Consider the following 10,875-nt stretch of genomic DNA (forward strand, 5'->3'; position numbering starts at 1 on the left):
GCCCAAGAGAGTTTTGATAACTGAACTGAAATAGAGTAAAGCAGCTGGTTTACAGGAAGAGAAGGATAAATTCCTTGAAGCCTGTCAGGTATGATGCACAGGTTGTCAGGTTGTCATTGCAGGTTGAGTGAAGTACGGCAAAAAATTACATATAAGACTATACTTTTTAAACCAAAGATTTGGAAAGGACATGGATCTATCAAAGGGGATGTGGCAGATTATGCTGACAGCCAGTCTTGAAACTGTAAATACCTCCCTGAATTCTGATCAAAGACAGGCTGCTTGAGATCATGGAAGAGAAAAAGCATAACAAAACAACTTCCTGCTTCCTGCACCCCCCCAGCCAACCGAAATAGACTGAAAAGAGACAAAGACTTAGTTATAACTTGCTGTCTGATTTAGGACCTTTCAGTCAACACCTGAAAGAGTAGTCAGAATTTGCCAAGTAAACAATTAACATACTTCAGGTGTTCAGTGTTTGATTAATTAGTAGCGTTTTAACATAGTCTACAGTAATTCATGAACTGCATGTGATAAAAAAGTCCATGTGAAATGAAAGTTATTTACATGTCATTAAATAGAAGTTATTTATGCTTACTGCAAATAATGTTGATATCCTACCTTACAGAATGATATGGACACCAGAAACTGTCTTTAAAAGTTTGGCAATACTAAGATGGCTAACTTTCTTCTCCTCTTAGTAAAGAGGATTTCCGGGATTTGTAAAACCTGAGTGTTGCAGGTGTGTTTTCTAGAATATTGTACAGCAATGGAACTAAAGCTGGAAATATAATGTAAGTATAAACATACAAGACCCTAAATAAATTAACTAAAAATGATAGAATAAGTTATTAAAGAATTGTGTCTGAAGGGACTGAAACATCTGAAAGGTCTTCAAATAGGGGCCTTGTATGAAGAACAATAATAAGGAAGCTGTTAGGCACATGCATAGCACATATACAATAACGCAAGTCAAAAGCAAAATCCATGATGATGGCACAAGACCTCCCAGGAAGTATTATACCTGCTTCCCTGAGATGACCTTATTAAAAAATACTACATTGTAACAGGCAATTTTTTTTTCTCACCTACTGTTGTTACATGTGGTGACTGTCTCAGTAGCAACTGATGCTGACCTGCAATTTAGTGGATATTAATAATAATGTTTTACAGTGAAGTATAGGTTCAGTTCATGAAGGATGTAGTTTGTTTCCATTTATCCTCAATTTAATAAGCCTAAAAATAATGGAGCATCCATGACAAAGGCAGCAAAGTCGGACTTTAATCTGTATTTTGTGCAGACAAATAACAGAATGTCTCTTTTAAAGCGTGTGCTCCAACATACTGATAAGTTCTTCAAGAGAGAACTAAGAAATGTTCTTTAACTGTTACAAGCTAGTGTCCCTGGAAATTTACTGTGAAGTTGCAGAAATACAGAGATGCAGACAAGGTTGAAGAAAAAACTCACTGTATTGGAGGCTTCAAGCAACCACTTGATGAATATGACAACGTGTGTAACTGTGGTGGGAAGAAATGTCTCCCAGCTATAGTGCAGGGACGTGAGTTGTGTTGGGCATCATGACCTCAGACAGTCATGTCCTATGAGGAAACAGCTGTTTTATCTCTCCAAAACTCAAAAGAAGGAAAGGAGGGGAACAATTCTTATCAGTTTTCTGAGAAGATCTTGGGCAGATGGTAAATCAAATAATTATAACTGTACTGAGCATTTAAAAATAGTCTTTGATAATGTAGTATATGAAAAAGGGGATCAGAATGACACACTGAGCATTTTTTATGCATATGTTTATTTAATCTACCATTATCTCTAGAACATGCATTTCTCATTCTACTTGGTTTTGGTAGTCAGTCAATATATATTTCTTTTCCCTTTTTTGAACAAGCTCGGTATACTCAACTGTGCAGTGTGATGGCACTCCATGAACAAATGAGTTAAGATTTCTTTCTAAGTTAGTTCATAAGCCCTGCAAACTAGTGCCTAAAATCATTCTTATGTTTGCCTGGGACACTTACTCCACAGTCTTCACAGTCCTTGAACTTCTTCCAGTTCAAAGGTCATCTTTGGTCAGAAGATTTTACAGTTGCATATGTAATAGTTTTCTGTTTATATTCACTGGATCAGTGCAGAATTAATTTCATCAAGTTCAAATTTATATATTCAGAATTATTTTCACCTATGTGGTCAAATACTTGAACTCCCTGGAACTTCTGTGGAGATCATTGGAGATCACCTATGTGGTGCTTTCAGGAATTACATAAAAATCAAGAACAAGTTACCAAAAATTCATATATTTTTTGTCTTTAGATTTGTTCAGGAAAAGCCATAATTCAAAGAGAAGTTTAGAGGGGAGAAAAAGGGGCTGAAGGACTTCTGGGTTTTGTTTTTTTAGGAGAATGTTCTCTGTCTGTCAGCTGACTTTGTTGGTTAATGACAGCCTTTGCTGGAATACGTGATGGGGAAGACCTAATTTTCTTCTCACTCTTTCACATGACAAACCTGCAAAGGATGCATGTGGTCTTAACTGCAAAGTTGCAAACAAAACCTTTTCTGCTTTACTAAACAGCATGCATACAGTAGTATGTTTAGAGTTTTTGGAACCTTGCCTCTAAAAACACTTGTCAAGCAGCATGCATGTTCAACATGCAGTATATTTGAGTAGGATTCATATAAGAATATTATCTATTCACTGTATGCGATCAAGTGAGAAACCCAAAGCAATTACATGGCTGTAGAAGGTGAATACAGATTAAATACAAACATAGCCAAAGGAGATTTATTTTTAAATTCTGGAGAATACTCTTAGATAACATAAAGTGATACTCATTATCCCTCAACAGTTTACAGTATTGAGAAAAGAAGAATGCATGAATCTGCTATGGGAAATAGCATTTTGAAAACCATATTGGGTCATAATTTAAAATCTATGATGAAGGATCTTTACTTAATAGAATTTATAGATTCTGTTTTTATTGGGTGTTAATGAACACATTACTGAGAATCATAGAATCATAGGATCACTTAGGTTGGAAAAGACCTTTGAGATCATTGAGTCCAACTGTTAACCCAGGACTGACAAGTTCATCACTAAATCATGTCCCTAAGCACTGCATCTACACACTTTTATTATACCTCCAGGGATGGTGATTCCACCTTCCTGGGCAGCCTGTTCAAATGCTTGGCCAGCCTTTCAGTGAAGAAAATTTTCGTAATATTCAATCTAAACGTACACTGGCATAACTTGAGGCTGTTTCCTCCTGTCTTATCACTTTTTAGCTGAGAGAAGAGACCTACTGCCACCTGACTGCAACCTCCTTTCAGGCAGTTGCAGAGAACAGTAAGATCCCCCCTGTGACTCCTTCAGGCTACACAGCCCCAGTTCCCTCAGCTGCTCCTTGTAAGACTTGTTTCTAGACCTTTCAACAGTTTCTTTGCCCTTCTCTGGACACTCTGCAGCACCTCTTCATCCCTCTTGAAGTGAAGGGGCCAAAACTGAACACAGTATTTGAGGTGTGGCCTCAAGTATGGGGGGACAATCACTTCCACAGTCCTGCTGGCCACACTGTTTCTGATACAAGCCAGGATGCTATTGGCTTTCTTGACCACCTGGGCACACTGCTGGCTCATGGTCAGCCTGCTGTCATCTAGCATGCCCAGGCCCTTCTCTACTAGGCAGCTTTCCAGCTGCTCTTCCTCAAGTCTGTAGCATTGCATGGGGTTGCTGTCATCCAAATGCAGGACCTGGCACTGTGCCTAGTTAAAACTCATACAGTTGGCCCTGGGCCCATCAGTCCAGCTTGTCCAGATCCCTCTGCAGATCCTTCCTGCCCTCAAGCAGATCTGTAGAGGGATTTTTAAAGGACCGAGGACATATGTTACCATTGTCCAGGTTGGACAACCCAGGCCTGTTAGTTAAAGCTGCAGAGCAACTTTAAATTGTCCTGGGAACAAGCAGGGTGAGGAAGAAAACAAGCTATGCACAAACAAGAAGCCAGGTGCAGAGCAAGTCCTGGGAACGGCAAAATCAGCACACTCTCATCGGCACACTCTGATCAGGCGCCTGCAGCATGCCCACCAGTCAGCAACACACATGCCCACATGACCAGAGACTTTTATCCAATCACTTGTGTGTAGAGTCGGGTGAGCGGTCAGTTTAAGTTATAAATATGACCTGTTTGTTTAATAAAGGGAGCACGGCATGTAGCCATATTGGTGTGATTGTCATGACTTGGCCGACTCTCCACGGGGGACTGTCTTTGCAGATCAACACTCCTGCCCAACTTGGTGTCATCTGCAAACTTAACTGAGGGTGCACTGAATCCCCTTGTCCAGATCATTGATAAAGATATTAAACAGAACTAGGCCCAATACTGAACCCTGGGGAGCACCTTGTCACTGGCCGCCAGCTGGATGTAACTCCATTTATTACCACCCCTTGTACTTGGCTGTCCAACCAGCTTTTAACCCAGCAAAAAGTACACCCATTCAAGCCATGAGCAACCAGTTTCTCCAGGAGAATACTGTTGGAGATCGCATCAAAGGCTTTACTTATGTCCAGGTAGACAATATCCACAGCCTTTCCCTCATCCACTAGGCAGGTGAACTTGCTGTAGAAAGAAATCAAGTCTGTTAGGCAGGACTTGCCTTTCAAAAACCCATGCTAGCTGGGCCTGATTCCTCAGCTGTCCTGCACATGCCATGTAATGGCACTCAAGATGATCTGATCCATAAAAATCCCTGGCACTGAGGTCAGGCTGACAAGCCTGTAGCTCCCCAGATCCTTCTTCATGCCCTTCTTGTAGGCAAGCATCATGCTGGCTAACCTCCAGTCTTCTGTGACCTCCACAGTCGGCCAGGAATGCTAATAAATGATGGAGAGTGTCTTGGCAAGGTCCTCCACCAGCTCACTTAGTATCCTCAGGCGGATCCCATCCAGCCCAATAGACTTGTGCACATCCAAATGGAGCAGCAGGTCACTAACTGTCTCTTCCTGGACTGCAGGGACTTCATTCTGCTACTTTTCATCCCTGTCTTCCAGCTCAGGGGACTGAGTACCCAGAGGGAAGTTGGTTTGAATATTAAAGACTGAGGCAAAGAAAGGGTTAATTACCTCAGCCTTTTTCTTATCCTTTATGGCAATGTTCCCCACTGCATCCAATTAAGTATGAAGTTTATCCCTGGCTTTCCTTTAGTTTCTAATTTATTTGTAAAAACATTTTTTGTTATCTTTTCTGGCAGTGGCCATCTTGAGTTCTATCTGGGCTTTTGGCTCTCTAATTTTCTCCCTGTACAACCTCACAACATTCTGATAGTCCTTTAAAGTTGCCTGCCCTTCTTTCACTGGTGGTAAACTCTCCTTTTTTCCCTAAGTGCCAGCCAAAATTCTTCGTTCAGACAGGCTGGTCTTCTCCCCTGCTGGCTCGACTTTTGACACATGGGGATGGCCTGCTCCTGTGCCTTTAGGACTACCTTCTTGAAGAATGTCCATCCCTCCTGGACTCCTTGGCCCTTCAGAACTATTTTCCAAGGGATTTCCAACTGGGCTTTTAAAAAGACCAGAGTCAGTCCTCTGGAATCCAAGGTAGGGGTTCTGCTGATCCCTTCCTTAGTTCTCTGAGAATCAAAAACTCTACCATCTCATGATTACTATGGCCAAGTTGTCCTCCGACCACCACACCACTCAGCAGTCCTTCCTTGTTTTTAAACAGTAGGTCCAGCAGGCCATATAGCCTGGTTGTCCCCCTCACCAGCTGTGTCAGGAAGTTATCTTCCACATAGTCAAGGAACCCTCTAGACTGTTTCATTTCCACTGTGTTGCATTTCCAGTGCACATCTGGGATGCTGAAGTCCCCCACGAGAACAAGGACTGGCAATCTTGTGGCTTCTCCCAGCTGCTTGCAGAATGTTTCAACCCTTTCTTCATCCTGGCTGGGTGGTCTATAACAGACTCCTACCAGGATATTTGCCTTGTTGGCTCTCCCCCTGATTCTTACCCTTAAACATGCAACCTGTTTTCACCACCATTCAGCTCTAGGCAGTCAAAACACTCCCTGACATACAGGGCTACCCCCCCACCTCGCCTTCTTTGTCTATCCCTTCTGAAGAGTTTGTAGCCATCCATTGCAGCATTCCAGTCATGCGAGTTATCCCACCATGTTTCCATGATAGAGGTTATGTCATAGTCTTCCTGCTGCACAATGGCTTCCAGCTCCTCTGGTTTGTTGCCCATGTTTTGGGCATTAACATAGATGTACTTTAGCAGTTCTATCCAACTAGACTCCAGCCCTGGCATGCCACCCCCAGGCTTATCTCTAACAAGCTTGGTTGTATTCCTTTCCCGCTTCAAATCTAGTTTCAAGCTCTCTTGATGAGCCCTGTCAACTCCTGACCTAGGAACCTTTCCCCTCTTTGAGACAGGTGAATCCCCTCTGTTCCCAACAAGCCTGCTGCCATGTAAACTGACCCATGATAAAAAATACCAAAATTTAGCCATTGACACTAGGCCCAGAGCCAGGTATTGATCTGTGTGATCTTCCAGTTACATGCTCCATCATTCCCTGCAACTGATGGGACAGAAGAAGACACTACTGCTCCTGATCCCTTAACAAGGCACCCCAAGTCCCTGAGATCCTGGACCCGCGTACACTGAGTCAGAGCTGCTGCTCGTCAGGGTCTCAACACTTCCTGTTCAGGGTGGGAGGGTTGGCCCCCAACTGGGGCACCTTCTGTCTCTGTGGCTTCCCTTGCTTCTCAGTTTTGCCATGTCACAGAAAACTCCCCATGGTCCCTCAGCACTACCCTCTGCACCGCAGCACATCTACCAGCCTCAGAGACTTCGCTGAAACAGTGGTGACACTGCGTTTTAAACTGCTGCCTTCACTCCTGGCCCCAGAATGGCAGCTTGAACAGAATGCTTTCCACTACAGTATTTTGGAGACTGAACATCATTCAGCAAACTTGAAAAAAACCTGAATGCACAGCTTGCTATCTCTCTCCATATATATATACACATAGTACTGTAGCTGAATAGAGTGAACATAGGTCTTTGTTTCAACCCCTGTTGATTTTCCTATGGTTCCTACTTTGAACTGTAAACTTTTGTTAATAAATAAATAAATAAATAATAATAAAAAAAAGTGTCTGCATATGTCATTATCTATGCACTGCACTTAGTTCTGTTTATGGAAAAACTTCCCAGCCATCTATTAAACCATTCTCTGATGATGCATTATAGAGCTTTCTTAGAGGTTACATTTTGAATTTCTGTTTTGTTGTTTTGTCTCTTGTATATTATCAGCTACCAGAATTCTTCCTCTTTAGTACTATCCTTCAGAATTTTCAATGCCTTACAGAAACTCAGAAACCCTCAAAGCTGAGAGGTTCTTTGATACTTACAGTAAACAATTCTAAAATGAAGTCCTTTTGGTATATTGATAGAAATTATTTCCCCCCATTGATAATGAAAAATGAGAGTCTATTAACACTGATTATTTCCATGATGCCAGTTCATTACTTTTCTTGGATAATCAAATCAAAATTCATCACATAAAATAACTATTCTTTTTAATTTGTCAATGATCCATTTTTTTTTCTAATTACTGTCTTAATTTTCTCCAAGCTGTGTATAAACCCCCCTTTCTGATAAAAATTCATAGAACAGAGAAACTATCTTATGAAGGGAAGATTTGTATTCAACCTTGGTAGAGAAACTGTCTCATTTAAGATGGACAGGAATTTTATCAGGTCCTAATAGGTAGAAAATAATCTATAAACATTTAATGACCACTCAAAGGTAAATTACATACATATTAAACCAAGACACAATAAGTAATTTTAAAATAAATAATTAATATCTCAAGAATTAGAAAATTCATATTTCATGACACTCAAGTGACAATTTAAAAAAGTAGGCTCAATATTTCTTTAATACAAGATGATGACTTCCATTCCCTTTATATCCAATTGCCACAAAGGAAAACCTGACCATGGTTAGGGAAAAAACATTACATTAAAGAAAACACAAGAGCTCTGCTGAGTTTAAAAGTCTGGCTGTTAGAACCTAAATTCCTGATTCTTCATGGAGAAAAGCTTCTACTCCATGTAGTGATTCACTTAAATTAGGTTTAGGTTAAAAATTTTTGTTCACAGTTTACCTTTTTGATGATGATTATCCCTTTCATTTGCTGAAGCATGCCAATAGCTAGATAGAGAAATACTATTTAGGTACTTAACCTAAGTGCTAAAGCATTCTATTCCTGTCACCAAGCTGTGTTTCCATTATAACTTCTGGAGTTGTGTCTGACCCTCCCCTCACAGCTTGCTTTTATTTTGGAAGTCTTGTAGCTGACTTCTACGGTGATGGACATGGTTCAGACAGAAAAACAGGAGAAAAGGCATTCAAAGGGTTGTTTCTTTTCCTGTTAAAATCAGTGAAAAGAAATCTTCTGCCTGCTGCATGACTTCACTAATTTTTTCTGTGTAAGGTTAATTTGATACTCTCCAAGTTGAATATTTGGAAAGCTGAGAAAAATTGCTTTCTCATGAGGCATGTATATGGAGTATGTATATAAATACACTGTACCTTGGTGATTTTTAAAATAAGTCAATTGGCAGGACATGGTGGACAGTGATGTCCATTATGTCATTCCTTGGTGTGAAAACACATTAGATACTCTATGGCTTCTCCCTGTATGGTGTAGGCAGTTAAAATCTGCAACTCCACTTGCCTTCGAGAACAACAAAATGCAAGATTAATTTGACAGCTTTGGAGAATCACTATTTTTACAGTTTAATTTTCTTGATGGGAAGTTATTTCCTAACTGTGTTCTGCAATGGACTCAGTCTTTCTCAAATAATCATGTTAGAAGGCATTTAAAGGCAAAACTCCTATGTGCAGGGGAAGAAAATTTGGATTAATCAAAAATTGCATAATTTCTTTTGCATAATTACATTCAGTGAAACAAACACTCATACATGTTCTATGCGTAGCCATACATTTTTTTGTTTTTTTTGTTATGCATTTACGGTTATTAATGTCTTAAATTTCAGTAACACTTCTGTCAATGTGTCAGTCTGTACAGCAGCTCCTGCATTTTGCAACAAAAGGCACATGTAAAAAAAAATTATTAGAGGCAATTCAAATGAATGAGGTGTCCACAGGGAAAAGAGCAATTGCAATAATTTTTAATTAGCAGAAAAATAATTAACATTGAAAAAGATAAAAAATTAGGGGTGTGTGCGGTGGAGTGGGCTGAGGAGAACCTGCAGAAGAGATGAAAACAAGTGGAAATGAGAAAGTAGGGTTCATTTATGAAAAGTTACAGTTGCTGTGAATAAAAGGAAAGAAAGTGTGTGGCAAAAATTACACAGAGATGACAAACCAGAAGTTTCTGAACCTAAGTGGCCATCAATGTGTAAAGTTACCTAACTAAATGTCAGTTCTGCATCCTCTCTAATTTTAAGTTTTATTTCTCATGTATAAATCCCTTTAAAAATGTTTTCTGTACTGAAAGCAAAATATCTGAGAGGATGTTTTTGTTTGTTTTTACTAAGGGAACTAAGAAAATACAAAGTGAGATTGTACTGCTGCAGGTTTTTTATAATAGTTGGTCTTTGTTTCATTTGTATAGTGCAGCACATGTTTTTAAGACTAAATAAAAATAATAGAGTAATATATTGCATAATCTATTTGTTGTGTGATTGAACAACTGGAAACCCATATGTATATCACTTCATTTCTATTGATCAAAGGTGTCTAAGAAAGAATAAAAATAATAAACTGTTAACATATTCTGTTGATTGCAGGCATAGCTCAGGGCTATTAGGAAGAAGAAAGATGGCTTTTAACTTTGTTAGCCCACTATTAAACTTCTGCATATTCACAATTCTTGCCTCTTTTCTTTAAAATTGCCAGTCTTTCCTAAGAAAATGTGACTAAGTGCCCTGTGAATCTTCAATAGTGAGCAAAGAATTTTTGGCAATAAAACGTATTTGAGGTCAATTAAATGATTTCTCATTTGTTCTGCAAAGAAAAGAAATAAACTGAATCCTCAAGGCAAGAGTGAGTAGTTCTTTACAATGTCTGTAAATGACTTTAGTTAGTAGTACTGATTCATTTAATACTAATAATAAGAAAGAGACAATTTTTCATGTTTTTGGAACTCACTTTTAGCAGTATCATGTAGCTCATTGAGCTATGGAGGAAGGCAGCTTTTGTGTTTATTCAAGAGAAGGAACTGGCACTTCTTTTTCCTTTGTTTACTTCTCTTTTTACTGCATTAAAAAGCACCAGCACAAAATCCAAATTGAAAAAAAATCAAGGATTTAAGGTGAGCTTTGAAGGAACCAGTGTCTTTTCCAAATAAACGTACTGTATATCATTACACACTACACCCTGGAAGCCAACTAGAGAGAAAAGTACTTTCTGAGTACAAGGTAAATTTAAAATTATTTCAACATGTTGGAGTAAACTGGTCACCAGGGAAATGTTTCCTTATTTATGGTGTGTGAAGCTCTGAGCTACAAATCTGTTGCTAAAAGGAGCACCACAAAGAGCAGCTATTACTTTGCATTCCTCCAAATGAAAATTATTTTTTCGTTCATTATTCTGAATGTGCCTAAAGAAACCTAGAAATATGCTGAAGCACAGTTGGACACAGTGGAAATTTTCATGATTCTTTAAGCCTTCTTACCCTTCAGATAATGTGTGGTAACCTTGTATACATTTGCAAGATCAATGGGAAAAAAAAAGAATAAAAAAATTAGTGCTACAATCTCTGAGTTTTCAAAACTAGTTTCTGCAAAAGTATGTATTAAACATACCTTCTTCTTATACCACATTGAAAAAATTCCATATTTAC

At 39.2% G+C, this 10,875-nt stretch overlaps 1 long non-coding RNA gene across 1 annotated transcript; it reads left to right on the forward strand.

Annotated features, from left to right (window-relative positions):
- Positions 1-3,863: 3,863 nt before the first annotated feature.
- LOC129782819 (uncharacterized) lies at positions 3,864-4,223 on the forward strand. Its single transcript, XR_008744950.1, has 2 exons — positions 3,864-4,093; positions 4,125-4,223. It is a non-coding gene; the product is annotated as an uncharacterized LOC129782819 (long non-coding RNA).
- The last annotated feature ends 6,652 nt before the right edge of the window (positions 4,224-10,875 follow it).

This window comes from Falco peregrinus, chromosome Z, assembly GCF_023634155.1.
Source record: "Falco peregrinus isolate bFalPer1 chromosome Z, bFalPer1.pri, whole genome shotgun sequence".
Lineage (NCBI taxonomy): Eukaryota > Metazoa > Chordata > Aves > Falconiformes > Falconidae > Falco > Falco peregrinus.